Consider the following 14,655-nt stretch of genomic DNA (forward strand, 5'->3'; position numbering starts at 1 on the left):
TTCTGGAACCCTTTCTGTTCCTTGCCAAATTAAGGAGGCTTTTGGTTCAGCCCCTGTCTATTCAGCAACAGCAGGTCCACAATTTTTGTAGCTTCCAAGATTGATTTAGGGCTCCTATGCTTGACAAGGGTTTTAATTTCCCTCAGGCATTTGCAATAGAATTGGTCCAGCACCATAAGCATGTCCATCTCCTCCACGGTGGAAGCTTTGGCTCCCTTCTTCCATTTCTGGTATGAGTCCCAAAGGCTTGCATGGTCTTTCCTGGCTGGGGGTTAGCACTATGGAATTTTTCTTGGAAATAATCTGGACCTAGCTTAAACTTTACATTCACTGCTTCTCTAAAGTTATCTACCGATTCTGGGGGCAGGCTGTTCAGGACAGTGGATATGTCGCCCTCCACCAGAGCAGCCATATGTTTCATAAATTCTTCCAACTTCTGTTGGCAGGCATGGTTTTCGAAGTTGCTTAGGAACACTATGGATCATTCCTGTCATTGTAGCGAGAGAAGACTGGGGTGTTCAGTCTGGGGGATGCAGCTGATCACCCGTGGCTCCAGCATTTGACTGCATCTGGAGTACTGCAGGATCATGTTTGCGCTTGAGCCTGACCTCTTCAGCCTCCGCCTTGCACTGGACCTCCCTCTCTTCACACTGGCACTGGGCCTTTCTAGCTTCATGCTCACGTTGTGCCTTCTCTGCCAGCTCCATCCTACACAACTTTAGCTCAAGCTTGTGTGCCTTGTGTCTGCTCTGGGCCTCCTGAGCTCCAGCTTGTATGTCTGAAGGTATGACTCATGGGTTGGAGAAGGGGGTCATTCCTTGGGCCTCTCTAGCTCAGAGGGGTTCACTCCTGATGGCTCGTCAGAAATAGTGGTTCCATCATCTCCACTCCCACTCAGAACCGGGGTGGGCACTTCCCTGGTTTGTTCATAGTCCAGCAAGACTTCAGTCAGGTCCTGTCTCTTTTGCCCTCTTTTTCTTTGGATGCCTATTTTCTTCAGCTTTTCCACCAATTGGTCCATGGTTAGGTGGTCCTGCTTGTCAACCATCTGAGCTATCTATACTGTCCAGCTGACCTGATGCCAGTAGTGGGTACTCCTGCACTGAACCACTCACATCACGGTGCCCAACCACCTTCCAGACTCTGAGTGCCTCCCTGGGTATGCCTCATGTCCAGCCAACCCCTTGCCTGGAGGACATCTGTGAGCCTGGGGGTAGGTACCTCTGCTACCACCCAGAGTCTGGTCTGATTTGGGACCTGCGCCCTCTGGGAAACACAGGCCTAGTAGTCCTTGAGGGTACTTGACCCACTGCAAGAATTTGGGGTGCTTCCCTCAGTCTGAAGCACACATAGTGGTCTCCCTTAGTCAGCTGAACCAAAGAGCCCCAAAGGCATAATTTAGACCCTTTCCCAATAAGTCTCCCACACTAGGTACAAAGGCGAACTTTATTGGTTACAAGGAGTAGGTTTGAAATAAGGTATAGGGTAGAGCAGTATCAGAGAAATACCTTAGAGCAAACAGTGGCATGATAGCTTTTGCTTATGCATGTGAGTTATTGCAAGCTATATATTTAGTTAGGTCTCAGGTAGCTTAGTCACAAGTATCCAGAGGCAGGTAGAGATTTACTCTGGAGGCAAGCAGTTCATTAACCATGAGTTTCAAGAGAGGGAGAGTGAGTTTCAGATGGTTCAGCTTCTCTTGTGAGGTTTTATCATGGCTGCTACTCCTCTTTCTGGGCAGTCCTTAACTTAAATAGAACTTATGACCTCATTTACCTGATCCAATGAAGGCCAGCAACAGTTGGCTGCCAGCCAACCAATTTAAACTACATCACTGTTTGCAAGGTAGACTGGCAGGGTCTCCAGCCGAGTCTTAGTCAACTTGACATTGAATAGAACAATAGGGAGTTTGAGCCCCGCACCCAGGTTTGTGAGGCCAGTCAAATAGGCAGAGGGAGCAGGTTACCTCCTCCCTCAGGAATGTATCCAGCTGAACTTACAACTCAGGGTTACCTGAAACTGCTGGGGTCAGAGGTGTCTTCCCTTTGCAGTGACCATGGTAACCAAATTGTCCCACAGCAGAGTTTGGGGAGAGATGAAGATGGTATTCGTGTTCTGGAAGAGAGGGACAGTGTGTGTGCGCATGTGTATGTAGGTAGGGAGGGACAATGTGTGTGTTTGTGAGTGTGTGTTTGGAGGGAGGGGTGGATAGTGTGTGTGCATCTGTGTGCAAGGAGGGAGGGACTGTGTGTGCAGGGATGAAGGGACAGACTGTGCAGGGAGAGAGGAACAGTGTGTGTGTGTGTGCGCACGTGCACAGGGAGGGAGGGACATAGTGTGTGTGTGTGGGAAGGAGGAACAGTGTGTGTGTGCATGTGCATACAGGAAGATGAGGGACATAGTGTCTGTTTGTGTGTGTAAAGCGGCATAGGAGGCAGTGGGTGTGTGTGTCCAGGGAGGGAAGGACAGTGTGTGTGTGTTTAGGGAGGGAGAGAGTGTTTGCATGTGTGTTTGCAGGGAGGGAGGGACTGAATGTGTGTGTGTCCAGGGAATGAGGGACAGAGAGAGAGAGAGAGAGAGAGTGTGTGTGTGTGCGCGCGTGTGTGCAGGGAGGAGGAGAGTATGTTTGTTGGTGGGAGGAAGGGACAGCGTGTGTGTTTATGCTTGTGTGTGCAGAGAGGGTGGGACAGTGCATGTGTGTGCATGCGGGGAGGAGCTGAATGGAGGTGTGTGTGTGGTGGAAGGGCGAGAGAGTGTGTGTGTATGTGCAGGGAGGGAGGGACTCGTGTCTGTGTGTGTGTGTGGAGGGAGGAGGACGTGTGTGTGTGTGCAAGCAGGAGGGGGTGTGTGTGTGCAGGGAGGAGGGACAGTAGTGTGTGTGTGTGTGGGAGAGGAGGGACTGTGTGTGTGCAGGTGTGGAGGGGGGAGGAGGCAGACTGTGCATGTGTCTGCGCCGAATGGGAGGGACCGTGTGTGTGTGGGGGGGAGGGACAGTGTGTGTGTGGTGTGTGTGGTGGGAAGGAGGGACAGTGTGTGTGTGTGTGTGGTGGGAAGGAGGGACAGTGTGTGTGTGGTGGGAAGGAGGGACAGTGTGTGTGTGTGGGTGTGGTGGGAAGGAGGGACAGTGTGTCTGTGTGTGTGTGTGCGTGTGTGGTGGGAAGGAGGGACAGTGTGCGTGTGTGGTGGGAAGGAGGGAAAGTGTGTGTGTGTATGGTGGGAAGGAGGGACAGTGTGTGTGTGTGTGTGTGGGAAGGAGGGACTGTGTGTGTGTGGTGGCAAGGAGGGACAGTTGTGAGTGTGTGTGGCAGGGGAAGAAGGGACAGTGTGTGTGTGTGGTGTGGAGGAGGGACAGTGTGTGTGTGTGAAGCAGGGACAGTGTGTGTGTGTGGTGGGAAGGAGGGACAGTGTGTGTGTGTGTGGTCGGAAGGAGGGACTGTGTGTGTGGTGGGTGTGTGTGGTGGGAGGGGGACAGTGTGTGGTGAAGGAGGGACAGTGTGTGTGTGTGGTGGTGAAGGAGGGACAGTGTGTGTGTGTGTGGTGGGAAGGAGGGACAGTGTGTGTGTGTGCGTGTGGTGGGAAGTCGGGACAGTGTGGTGTGTGTGGTGGGAAGGAGGGACAGTGTGGTGTGTGGTGGGAAGGAGGAACTGTGTGTGTGTGGTGGGAAGGAGGGACAGTGAGCGTGTGTGTGTGGTGGGAAGGAGGGACAGTGAGCGTGTGTGTGTGGTGGGAAGGAGGGACTGTGTGTGTGTGTGTGTGTGTGGTGGGAAGGAGGGACTGTGTGTGTGTGTGTGCGGTGGGAAGGAGGGACTGTGTGTGTGTGTGTGGTGGGAAGGAGGGACAGTGTGTGTGTGTGTGTGGTGGGAAGGTGGGAGGAGTGTGTGTGTGGTGGGAAGGAGGGGCTGTGTGTGTGTGGTGGGGGAAGTGTGTGTGTGTGTGGGGGACAGTGTGTGTGTGTGTGGGGGAAGGAGGGACTGTGTGTGTGTGGGAGGAAGGAGGGACAGTGTGTGTGTGTGGTGGGAAGGAGGGACAGTGTGGTGTGTGTGTGTGGTGGGAAGGAGGGAAGTGTGTGTGGTGGGAAGGAGGGACAGTGTGTGTGTTTGTGGTGGGAACAGTGTGTGTGTGTGTGTGTGGCGGGAAGGAGGGACAGTGTGTGTGTGTGTGGCGGGAAGGAGGGACAGTGTGTGTGTGTGTGTGTGTGGCGTGTGTGTGTGTGTGGGTGGGAGGAGGGACAGTGTGTGTGTGTGGCGGGAAGGAGGGACAGTGTGTGTGTGTGTGTGTGTGTGTGGTGGGAAGGAGGGACAGTGTGTGTGTGTGGGAAGGGAGGGACAGTGTGTGTGTGTGGTGGGAAGGAGGGACAGTGTGTGTGTGTGTGGTGGGAAGGAGGGACAGTGTGTGTGTGTGTTGTGGGAAGGAGGGACAGTGTGTGTGTGTGTGGTGTGTGTGGTGGAAGGAGGGACAGTGTGTGTGTGTGTGTGTGTGTGTGTGGGAAGGAGGGACTGTGTGTGTGTGGTGGGGAAGGAGGGACTGTGTGTGTGTGGGTGGGAAGGTGGGTGTGTGGTGGGAGGAGGGACAGTGTGTGTGTGTGTGTGTGGTGGGGACAGTGTGTGTGTGTGTGGTGGGAAGGTGGGTGTGTGTGTGTGTGTGTGTGTGTGGTGGGAAGGCGGGACAGTGTGTGTGTGTGTGGTGGGTGGGAAGGAGGGACAGTGTGTGTGTGTGTGTGGTGGGACAGTGTGTGTGTGTGGGGGAGGAGGGACAGTGTGTGTGTGGTGGGAGGAGGGACAGTGTGTGTGTGTGTGGTGGGGAGGAGGGACAGTGTGTGTGTGTGTGGGACAGTGTGTGTGTGTGTGTGTGTGTGTGTGGTGGGAAGGAGGGACAGTGTGTGTGTGTGTGTGGAAGGAGGGACAGTGTGTGTGTGTGTGGTGGGGAAGGAGGGACAGTGTGTGTGTGTGTGTGTGTGTGGGAAGGCGGGACAGTGTGTGTGTGCGTGTGGTGGGAAGGAGGGACAGTGTGTGTGTGTGTGCAGTGTGTGTGTGGGAAGGCGGGACAGTGTGTGTGTGCAGTGTGTGTGTGTGGGAAGGAGGGACAGTGTGTGTGTGTGGTGGGAAGGAGGGACAGTGTGTGGGTGTGTGTGTGTGGTGGGAGGAGGGACAGTGTGTGTGTGTGTGTGTGGTGAAGGAGGGACTGTGTGTGTGTGTGTGGTGGGGAAAGGAGGGACTGTGTGTGTGTGCGTGTGGTGAGAAGGAGGGACAGTGTGTGTGTGTGGTGGTGAAGGAGGAACAGTGTGTGTGTGTGTGGTGGGAAGGAGGGACAGTGTGTGTGTGGTGGGAAGGAGGGACAGTGTGTGTGTGTGGTGGGAAGGAGGGACTGTGTGTGTGTGGTGGGGGAAGGAGGGACTGTGTGTGTGTGTGGTGGGAAGGAGGGACAGTGTGTGTGTGTGTGGGAAGGAGGGACAGTGTGTGTGTGTGGTGGGAAGGAGGGACTGTGTGTGTGTGTGGTGGGAAGGAGGGACAGTGTGTGTGTGTGTGTGGGAAGGAGGGACATGTGTGTGGGAAGGAGGGACAGTGTGTGTGTGTGTGTGGTGGGAAGGGACTGGGACAGGAGGACAGTGTGTGTGTGTGCGTGTGTGTGTGGGAAGGAGGGACAGTGTGTGTGTGTGTGTGTGTGTGTGCGGAGGGACAGTGTGGTGTGGAAGGTGGCACAGTGTGTGTGTGTGTGGGAAGGAGGGACAGTGTGTGTGTGTGGGAAGGAGGGACAGTGTGTGTGTGTGTGTGCGTGTGGGTGGAAGGAGGGACAGTGTGTGTGTGTGGTGGGAAGGAGGGACTGTGTGTGTGTGTGTGGGAAGGAGGGACAGTGTGTGTGTGTGTGGTGGGAAGGAGGGACAGTGTGTGTGTGTGTGTGGTGGGAAGGAGGGACTGTGTGTGTGTGTGTGTGTGTGGAGGAGGGACAGTGTGTGTGTGTGGTGGGGTGGGACAGTGTGTGTGTGTGTGGGGTGGAAAGGAGGGACAGTGTGTGTGTGTGTGCCTGTGGTGGTGAAGGAGGGACAGTGTGTGTGTGTGTGTGTGTGGTGGAGGAGGAACAGTGTGTGTGTGTGGGGGGGAGGCAGGGACTGTGTGTGTGTGTGGTGGGAAGGAGGGACAGTGTGTGTGTGTGTGTGGTGGGAAGGGGAGGAGGACAGTGTGTGCGTGTGTGTGGTGGGGGGAAGGAGGAACAGTGTGTGTGTGTGGGAAGGAGGGACAGTGTGTGTGTGGGAAGGTGGGGACAGTGTGTGTGTGTGTGTGTGTGTCGGGTGGGAAGGAGGGACAGTGTGTGTGTGTGTGTGGTGGGAAGGAGGGACAGTGTGTGTGTGTGCGTGTGGTGGGAAGGAGGGACAGTGTGTGTGTGTGTGTGTGGGAAGGAGGGACAGACGTGTGTGTGGGAAGGAGGGACAGAGTGTGTGTGTGTGGTGGTGGGAAGGAGGGACAGTGTGTGTTGTGTGTGTGTGTGTGGTTGGAAGGAGGGACAGTGTGTGTGTGTGAGGGAAGGAGGGACACTGTGTGTGTGTGTGTGTGGGACAGTGTTGTGTGTGTGTGGAGGAGGGTGTGTGTGTGTTGTGTGTGTGTGTGGTGGGGGAGGAGGGACAGTGTGTGTGTGGTGGGAAGGGGATGGTGGGAAGGAGGGACAGTGTGTGTGTGTGTGGGAAGGAGGGACAGTGTGTGTGTGTGTGTGTGGTGGGGAGGAGGAACATGTGTTGTGTGGTGGGAAAGGAGGGACAGTGTGTGTGTGTGGGGGGGGAGGAGGGACAGTGTGTGTGTGTGTGGTGGGAAGGAGGGACTGTGTGTGTGTGTGGGAAGGAGGGACAGTGTGTGTGTGGGAAGGAGGGACAGTTGTGTGTGTGTGTGGGAGGAAGGAGGGACAGTGTGTGTGTGTGTGGCGGGAAGGAGGGACAGTGTTGTGTGTGTGTGGTGTGAAGGAGGGACAGTGTGTGTGTGTGGGGAAGGAGGGACAGTGTGTGTGTGTGGTGGGGAGGAGGGACTGTGTGTGTGTGTGAAGGGAAGGAGGGACAGTGTGTGTGTGTGTGGGGAAGGAGGGACAGTGTGTGTGTGTGTGGTGGGAAGGAGGGACAGTGTGTGTGTGTGGTGTGGTGTGGAAGGAGGGACAGTGTGTGTGTGTGGGAGGAGGGACTGTGTGTGTGTGTGTGTGTGTGGGAAGGAGGGACAGTGTGTGTGTGTGCCTGGGGAAGGAGGGACAGTGTGTGTGTGTGTGGTGGGGGAGGAGGGACAGTGTGTGTGTGGTGTGGGAAGGAGGGACTGTGTGTGTGTGTGTGGTGGGAAGGAGGGACAGTGTGTGTGTGTGTGGTGGGAAGGAGGGACAGTGTGTGTGTGTGTGGTGGAGGAACAGTGTGTGTGTGTGTGTGGTGGGAAGGAGGGACAGTGTGTGTGTGTGTGGTGGGAAGGAGGAACAGTGTGTGTGTGTGGTGTGGGGAGGAGGGACAGTGTGTGTGGTGGGAAGGAGGGACTGTGTGTGTGTGGTGGGAAGGAGGACAGTGTGTGTGGTGGTGGAGGAGGGACAGTGTGTGTGTGTGTGTGTGTGTGTGTGGGGAGGAGGGACAGTGTGTGTGTGTGGTGGGGAGGAGGAACAGTGTGTGTGTGTGTGGTGTGAAGGGGAGACAATGTGTGTGTGTGTGTGGTGGGAAGGAGGGACAGTGTGTGTGTGTGTGTTGGGGAAGGAGGGACAGTGTGTGTGTGTGGAGTGGGGGAAGGAGGGACAGTGTGTGTGTGGTGGGGAAGGAGGGACTGTGTGTGTGTGGTGGGTGTGTGTGTGTGGTGGGGAAGGAGGGACAGTGTGTGTGGTGGGAAGGAGGGACAGTGTGTGTGTGGAGGGAAAGTGTGTGTGTGTTGTGTGGTGGGAAGGAGGGACAGTGTGTGTGTGTGTGGGAAGGAGGGACAGTGTGTGTGTGTGGTGGGGAGGAGGGACAGTGTGTGTGTGTGGTGTGTGAAAAGGAGGGACAGTGTGTGTGTGTGTGTGTTTGTGTGTGTGGAGGAGGGACAGTGTGTGTGTGTGTGTGTGGTGGGAAGGAGGGACAGTGTGTGTGTGTGGTGGGGAAGGAGACGTGTGTGTGTGTGTGTGGTGGGAAGGGATGAGGGGACAGTGTGTGTGTGTGTGTGTGGGAAGGAGGGACAGTGTGTGTGTGGTGGGGAAGGAGGGACAGTGTGTGTGTGTGTGTGTGTGGGGGAAGGAGGGACAGTGTGTGTGTGTGTGTGGGAAGGAGGGACAGTGTGTGTGTGTGTGGGAAGGAGGAACAGTGTGTGTGTGTGTGGGGGAGGAGGACAGTGTGTGTGTGTGTGGTGGGGAGGAGGGACAGTGTGTGTGTGTGTGTGTGTGGTGGGGAGGAGGAACAGTGTGTGTGTGGTGGTGGAGGAGGGACATGTGTGTGTGGTGGGGGAGGAGGGACAGTGTGTGTGTGTGGTGGGAAGGAGGTGACAGTGTGTGTGTGTGTGGTGGGAAGGAGGGACAGTGTGTGTGTGTGGTGGGCAGGAGGGACAGTGTGTGTGTGTGTGGTGGGGAGAGGAACAGTGTGTGTGTGCGTGTGGGGAGGAGGGACAGTGTGTGTGTGTGTGTGTGTGTGTGTGGGTGGGGAGGAGGGACAGTGTGTGTGTGGTGGGGAAGGAGGGAACAGTGTGTGTGTGTGTGTGGTGGGGAAGGAGGGACAGTGTGTGTGTGGTGGGAAGGAGGGACAGTGTGTGTGTGTGTGTGTGTGGTGGGAAGGAGGGACAGTGTGTGTGTGTGTGGGTGGGGAGGAGTGTGTGTGTGTGGTGGGGAGGAGGGACAGTGTGTGTGTGTGTGTGGGAAGGAGGGACAGTGTGTGTGTGTGGTGTGGTGGTGGGAGGAGGACACAGTGTGTGTGTGTGGGGTGGGACAGTGTGTGTGTGTGGGGAAGTGTGTGTGTGTGTGTGTGGTGGAAGGAGGGACAGTGTGTGTGTGTGGTGGGAGGAGGGACAGTGTGTGTGTGTGGGTGGGAAGGAGGGACAGTGTGTGTGTGTGGTGGGGAGGAGGGACAGTGTGTGTGTGGTGGGAAGGAGGAGACAGTGTGTGTGTGTGTGTGGTGGGAAGGAGGGACAGTGTGTGTGTGTGGTGGGGTGGAGAACAGGAGGAGGGACAGTGTGTGTGTGTGTGTGTGTGGGAAGGAGGGACAGTGTGTGTGTGTGTGGTGGGAAGGAGGGACAGTGTGTGTGTGTGTGTGGGAAGGAGGGACAGTGTGTGTGTGGAGGAGGGACAGTGTGGTGGTGGGGGAGGAGGGACAGTGTGTGTGTGTGTGTGGTGGGAAGGAGGGACAGTGTGTGTGTGTGTGGGAAGGAGGGACAGTGTGTGTGTGTGTGGTGGGGAGGAGGGACAGTGTGTGTGTGTGTGTGGGAAGGAGGGACAGTGTGTGTGTGTGTGTGTGGGGAGGAGGGACTGTGTGTGTGTGTGGGAAGGAGGGACAGTGTGTGTGTGTGTGGTGGGAAGGAGGGACAGTGTGTGTGTGTGTGGTGGGAAGGAGGGACAGTGTGTGTGTGTGTGTGTGGTGGGAGGAGGGACAGTGTGTGTGTGTGTGGGGGAGGAGGACAGTGTGTGTGTGTGTGTGTGTGTGTGTGTGTGGTGGGAAGGAGGGACAGTGTGTGTGTGTGTGGTGGGAAGGAGGGACAGTGTGTGTGTGTGTGTGTGGAGGGAGGAGGGACAGTGTGTGTGTGTGTGTGTGTGGGGGGAGGAGGGACAGTGTGTGTGTGGCGGGAAGTGTGTGTGTGTGGGAAGGAGGGACAGTCTGTGTGTGTGTGTGGTGGGAAGGAGGAACAGTGTGTGTGTGTGGGTGGGAAGGAGGGACAGTGTGTGTGTGTGTGTGTGTGGTGTGTGGTGGGAAGGAGGGACAGTGTGTGTGTGTGTGTGGGAAGGAGGGACAGTGTGTGTGTGTGGTGGGTGGGAGGAGGGACAGTGTGTGTGTGGTGGGAAGGAGGGACAGTGTGTGTGTGTGGGTGGGAAGGAGGGACAGTGTGTGTGTGTGTGGTGGGAAGGAGGGGAGGGACAGTGTGTGTGTGTGTGTGTGTGGTGGGAAGGAGGGACAGTGTGTGTGTGTGTGTGTGGGAAGGAGACAGTGTGTGTGTGTGTGTGTGGTGGGGGAAGGAGGGACAGTGTGTGTGTGTGTGGGAAGGAAGGGACAGTGTGTGTGTGTGGTGGGAAGGAGGGACAGTGTGTGTGTGTGGTGGGTGAAGGAGGGACAGTGTGTGTGTGTGTGTGTGGGGAAGGAGGGACAGTGTGTGTGTGTGTGTGGGGGAAGGAGGGACAGTGTGTGTGTGTGTGTGTGTGTGGTGTGTGTGTGTGGGTGGGAAGGAGGGACAGTGTGTGTGTGTGTGGTGGGAAGGAGGGACAGTGTGTGTGTGTGTGTGGGGGAAGGAGGGACAGTGTGTGTGTGTGTGTGGTGTGTGTGTGGTGGGGAGGGACAGTGTGTGTGTGTGTGGTGGGAAGGAGGACAGTGTGTGTGTGTGGTGAGGAGGAGGGACAGGTGGAAGGAGGGACAGTGTGTGTGTGTGTGTGGGGAGGAGGGACAGTGTGTGTGTGGTGGGGAGGAGGGACAGTGTGTGTGTGTGTGTGGGGAAGGAGGGACAGTGTGTGTGTGTGGCGGGAAGGAGGGACAGTGTGTGTGTGTGTGGTGGGAAGGAGGGACAGTGTGTGTGTGTGTGGTGGGAAGGAGGGACAGTGTGTGTGTGTGTGGTGTGTGTGTGTGTGTGGGGAGGAGGGACAGTGTGTGTGTGGTGGGGGGAAGGAGGGACAGTGTGTGTGTGGTGTGGAGGAGGGACAGTGTGTGTGTGGTGGGGAAGGAGGGACAGTGTGTGTGTGTGGTGGGGTGTGTGTGGTGGGAAGGAGGGACAGTGTGTGTGTGTGTGTGGTGGGAAGGAGGGACAGTGTGTGTGTGTGTGTGTGTGGTGTGGAGGAGGGGACAGTGTGTGTGTGTGTGGTGGTGGGAAGGAGGGACAGTGTGTGTGTGTGTGGGGAGGAGGGACAGTGTGTGTGTGTGTGTGTGTGTGTGTGGGTGGAGGAGGAGGAGGAGTGTGTGTGTGTGTGTGGTGGTGTGTGTGTGGTGGGGAAGGACTGTGTGTGTGTGGGGAGGAGGGACAGTGTGTGGTGGAAGGAGGGACTGTGTGTGTGTGTGGGGAAGGAGGGACAGTGCAGTGTGTGTGTGTGGTGGGGTGGGGAGGAGGAGTGTGTGTGTGTGTGTGGGAAGGAGGGACAGGAGGGACAGTGTGTGTGTGTGTGTGGTGAAGGAGGGACAGTGTGTGTGGTGGGCAGGAGGGACAGTGTGTATGGTGGGAAGGAGGGACTGTGTGTGTGTGTGCAGTGTGTGGTTGGAGGAGGGACAGTGTGTGTGTGTGTGGTGGGAAGGAGGGACAGTGTGTGTGTGTGTGGGGAGGAGGAACAGTGTGTGGTGGAAGGAGGGACAGTGTGTGTGTGTGGGGGGAAGGAGGGACAGTGTGTGTGTGTGTGTGGGGGAAGGAGGGACAGTGTGTGTGTGTGTGTGGTGGGAAGGAGGGACAGTGTGTGTGTGTGGTGGGGAAGGAGGGACAGTGTGTGTGTGTGTGTGGTGGAAGGAGGGACAGTGTGTGTGGAGGAATAGTGTGTGTGTGTGTGTGTGTGGTGGCGAAATGGGAGGAGGGTGTGGTGGGGACAGTGTGTGTGTGTGTGTGTGGGAAGGAGGGACAGTGTGTGTGTGTGTGTGTGGGGAGGAGGGACAGTGGGGAAGGAGGGACAGTGGGGAAGGAGGGACAGTGTGTGTGTGGTGGGAAGGAGGGACAGTGTGTGTGTGTGGTGGTGGGAGAGGGACAGTGTGTGTGTGGGGGGAGGGAGGTGTGTGTGTGTGTGTGTGTGTGTGGGAGGGACAGTGTGTGTGTGTGTGTGGTGAGGAGGAGGGACAGTGTGTGTGTGTGTGGGAAGGAGGGACAGTGTGTGTGTGTGGGGAGGAGGGACTGTGTGTGTGGTGGGGAAGGAGGGACAGTGTGTGTGTGTGTGTGTGTGGAAGGAGGGACAGTGTGTGTGTGTGTGTGGTGGGAAGGAGGGACAGTGTGTGTGTGTGTGTGTGGTGGTGGAGGAGGGACAGTGTGTGTGTGTGTGTGTGGGAAGGAGGGACAGTGTGTGTGTGTGTGTGGTGGGAAGGAGGGACAGTGTGTGTGTGTGGTGGTGTGTGTGTGTGTGTGTGTGTGTGGGGAGGAGGGACAGTGTGTGTGTGTGTGTGGGAAGGAGGGACAGTGTGTGTGTGTGTGTGGGTGGTGGGGAGGAGGGACAGTGTGTGTGTGTGTGTGTGTGTGGGAAGGAGGGACAGTGTGTGTGTGTGTGGGGAGGAGGGACAGTGTGTGTGTGTGTGTGTGGTGGAGGAGGGAGTGTGTGTGTGTGGTGGGAAGGAGGGACAGTGTGTGTGTGTGTGTGGGGAAGGAGGGACAGTGTGTGTGTGTGTGGTGGGAAGGAGGGAACAGTGTGTGTGTGTGTGGTGTGGAAGGAGGGACAGTGTGTGTGTGTGTGTGGGGAGGAGGGACAGTGTGTGTGTGTGTGTGGGGAGGAGGAGGGACAGTGTGTGTGTGTGGGGAGGAGGAACTGTGTGGTGGTGGGGAGGGGACAGTGTGTGTGTGTGTGTGTGTGGGGAGGAGGAACAGGACAGTGTGTGTGTGTGTGTGTGGGGTGGGGAGGAGGGACAGTGTGTGTGTGTGTGTGGGAAGGAGGAACAGAGTGAGGAGGAACAGTGTGTGTGTGTGTGTGGGAAGGAGGGACAGTGTGTGTGTGTGTGTGGGGAAGGAGGAACAGTGCCTGTGTGTGTGTGTGTGTGTGTGTGTGGGGAGGAGGGACAGTGTGTGTGTGTGTGGGGTGGGGAGGAGGGACAGTGTGTGTGTGTGTGGTGGAAGGAGGAACAGTGTGTGTGTGTGGTGGGAAGGAGGGACAGTGTGTGTGTGTGTGGTGGGAAGGAGGGACAGTGTGTGTGTGTGGTGTGTGGTGTGTGGTGGGAAGGAGGGACAGTGTGTGTGGTGTGTGTGTGGTGGGAAGGAGGGACAGTGTGTGTGTGTGTGGGGGTGAAGGAGGAACAGTGTGTGTGTGTGTGTGTGGTGGGTGGGAGGAGGGACTGTGTGTGTGTGTGTGTGTGTGGGAAGGAGGGACAATGTGTGTGTGTGTGAAGGAGGGACAGTGTGTGTGTGTGTGGAGGGACTGTGTGTGGGTGGGAGGAGGGACAGTGTGTGTGTGTGTGGTGGGAAGGAGGGACAGTGTGTGTGTGTGTGTGGGGGAAGGGACAGTGTGTGTGTGTGTGTGGGGAAGGAGGGACAGTGTGTGTGTGTGTGGTGGGAAGGAGGGACAGTGTGTGTGTGTGGGGGGAGGAGGACAGTGTGTGTGTGTGTGGTGGGGAGGAGGAACAGTGTGTGTGTGTGGGGGAAGGAGGGACAGTGTGTGTGTGTGTGTTGGGAAGGAGGAACAGTGTGTGTGTGTGTGTGGGGAAGGAGGGACAGTGTGTGTGTGTGTGTGGGAAGGAGGGACAGTGTGTGTGTGTGTGTGTGTGGTGGGAAGGAGGGACAGTGTGTGTGTGGTGGGGGAAGGAGGGACAGTGTGTGTGTGGTGGGAAGGAGGGAGTGTGTGTGTGTGTGTGTGGGAAGGAGGGACAGTGTGTGTGTGTGTGGGGGAGGAGGGACAGTGTGTGTGTGTGTGTGTGGTGGGAGGAGGGACAGTGTGTGTGTGTGTGTGGTGGGGAGGAGGGACAGTGTGTGTGTGGGAAGGAGGAACAGTGTGTGTGTGTGGTGGAGGAGGGACAGTGTGTGTGTGTGTGGGAGGAGGGACAGTGTGTGTGTGTGTGTGTGGTGGGAAGGAGACAGTGTGTGTGTGTGTGGGAAGGAGGGACAGTGTGTGTGTGTGTGTGGTGGAAGGAGGGACAGTGTGTGTGTGTGTGGGAGGAGGGACAGTGTGTGTGTGTGTGTGTGTGTGTGGGGGAGGAGGGACAGTGTGTGTGTGTGTGGGTGGGAAGGAGGGACAGTGTGTGTGTGTGGTGGGAAGGAGGGACAGTGTGTGTGTGTGTGTGTGGGAAGGAGGGACAGTGTGTGTGTGTGTGGTGGGAAGGAGGGACAGTGTGTGTGTGTGTGGGAAGGAGGGACAGTGTGTGTGTGTGTGTGGTGGGAAGGAGGGACAGTGTGTGTGTGGTGGGAAGGAGGGACAGTGTGTGTGTGTGTGGTGGGAAGGAGGGACAGTGTGTGTGTGTGTGTGGGAAGGAGGGACAGTGTGTGTGTGTGTGTGTGTGGGGAGGAGGAACAGTGTGTGTGTGTGGTGGGAAGGAGGGACAGTGTGTGTGTGTGTGTGTGTGTGTGGGGGAAGGAGGGACAGTGTGTGTGTGTGGTGGGAAGGAGGGACAGTGTGTGTGTGGTGGGAAGGAGGGACAGTGTGTGTGTGTGTGTGTGGTGGGAAGGAGGGACAGTGTGTGTGTGTGTGTGGGAAGGAGGAGGACAGTGTGTGTGTGTGTGGTGGGAAGGAGGGTGTGTGTGTGTGGTGGGAAGGAGGGACAGTGTGTGTGTGTGTGTGGGGGGAGGAGGGACAGTGTGTGTGTGTGGTGGTGGAGGAGGGACAGTGTGTGTGTGTGTGGTGGGAGGAGGGACAGTGTGTGTGTGTGTGGTGGGGAGGAGGGAC

General features: G+C 56.9%; 1 protein-coding gene across 5 annotated transcripts in view; it reads left to right on the forward strand.

Annotated features, from left to right (window-relative positions):
• Window positions 1-14,655, forward strand: part of USF3 (upstream transcription factor family member 3) — a 137,058-nt gene that overhangs the window by 31,541 nt on the left and 90,862 nt on the right. The window contains exon 2 of one of the 5 annotated variants that reach the window (XM_090053915.1): window positions 447-784. The exons of the other annotated variants lie outside the window; for them this stretch is intronic. The gene's annotated coding sequence lies outside the window, so the exon portion shown is untranslated. The remainder of the gene's footprint in view (window positions 1-446; window positions 785-14,655) is intronic. 5 annotated transcript variants of the gene reach the window in all.

This window comes from Crocodylus siamensis, chromosome 1 (assembly GCF_052110815.1).
Source record: "Crocodylus siamensis isolate JL-2025a chromosome 1, ASM5211081v1, whole genome shotgun sequence".
NCBI lineage: Eukaryota > Metazoa > Chordata > Crocodylia > Crocodylidae > Crocodylus > Crocodylus siamensis.